Below are 1,248 nucleotides of genomic sequence, written 5' to 3'. Positions count from 1 at the left end.
GCTCAGTGGCTGGATCACATCCCCCCCAAAGCCAGTTGCTGGTAGCAGCCTCTGTGCGCCCCCCATCGCTGGCAGAGGGGTGACAGGAGGGGGAGGGGCTGTGCCTTGGGTCCCAGGGAGGGGAGGTAGGAATGGCTGAGGCTGTACATAACGGAGTCTGACTCTTCCCCTATCGCATCAGTGGGGCGGTGGCCATGGGGCACAGAGGGCCACAACCCTAGACGGGAGCCTGGCCTGCCCCCTGCCCCAACAGCCAAGCAGCCTGGGGGTCCCGTCCCCTCTCCTGTCCCTCCCCAAGAACTGACAGCGCTGCCAAGAGTAGGGGGGAAGGTGCTTTATTGCAAAGAGCAGGTGGCTCTGGGGGCAGCGAGCTGTGGGGGGCAGAGTCTCTGCGGGGAGGGGGCTGCTTCTAGACCTCCTCAGGGGCCTTCCGGTTGAGGGTTTGGACGTCATCCAGGAAGCTCTTGGGGGTCAGGATGTGACTGGAACCTGGAGGGGAGAGAGGTGGTTGGCAGCAGTGGGCACAGTGGGGCGGGCATGAGGCTGGCATCACCATCTCCCCCATCCTTGCAGCTGGACCCTGCTCTAGTGCAGGGGGGAGGGGCTGTCTCCTGCCCCCCATGGCCTGGTACCGCACCCCTAGTGCCGCTGTACCCTGCATGGCCAGGCAAGAATCCACTCGCTGACAGCGTTCCTCACCCTTGGGTCTTAGAGGGGTGTGTGCAGGGGGTGAGCCATATCCCTATGGGTGTTACTGGGGGTGTCTGACTGGACCCCCACACATGGTCCCTGGGCAAGGAGAGGCCTGGGGAGCCAGGGACTAGGAGATCAGGTGTCTAGATACAGGCCATGCGTGGCTGAGGCAGGTGGGGCAAGCACATCTGTTCCCAGGCCCCCGGGTGCGGGAGGACAGAGGGTGGCAGGGGCGCCCTGTGGGTGCTAGGCAGGCAGTTCTAGGGTCTCCCCCTCCCAGGGGGTCCCGACTGTCCCTGACCTGGGCATTCCAGCCGCCTCTCCCCCCAGGACTCGCCCCACTCACCGATCACCACCTCCCACTCGCCCTCGGTGGCCCGGGTCACTTCGTAGGCGCAGCGCATCTCAGACATGGTCACCCCACCCAGCACGTAGATGATGAGGCGCGGGCCCGTCCGGTACTCGGCTGCTGGCTTGCCCTTGTGCCAATGCCCAAAGCGGGTGCTGGGGGAGAGAGGAGCAGTGTGGATACCAGGGGCTGGCTGAGGTAAGGCC

At 65.3% G+C, this 1,248-nt stretch overlaps 1 long non-coding RNA gene across 1 annotated transcript; it reads right to left on the bottom strand.

Annotated features, from left to right (window-relative positions):
• Positions 1-319: 319 nt before the first annotated feature.
• Positions 320-1,219, bottom strand: LOC135980635 (uncharacterized). Its single transcript, XR_010597600.1, has 2 exons — positions 1,040-1,219; positions 320-489 (listed from the first exon to the last, which is right to left on the bottom strand). It is a non-coding gene; the product is annotated as an uncharacterized LOC135980635 (long non-coding RNA).
• Positions 1,220-1,248: the final 29 nt, after the last annotated feature.

Source organism: Chrysemys picta, unplaced genomic scaffold, assembly GCF_011386835.1.
Source record: "Chrysemys picta bellii isolate R12L10 unplaced genomic scaffold, ASM1138683v2 scaf5260, whole genome shotgun sequence".
NCBI classification, from domain to species: Eukaryota; Metazoa; Chordata; order Testudines; family Emydidae; genus Chrysemys; species Chrysemys picta.
This window is presented reverse-complemented; position numbering and strand designations above follow the sequence as displayed.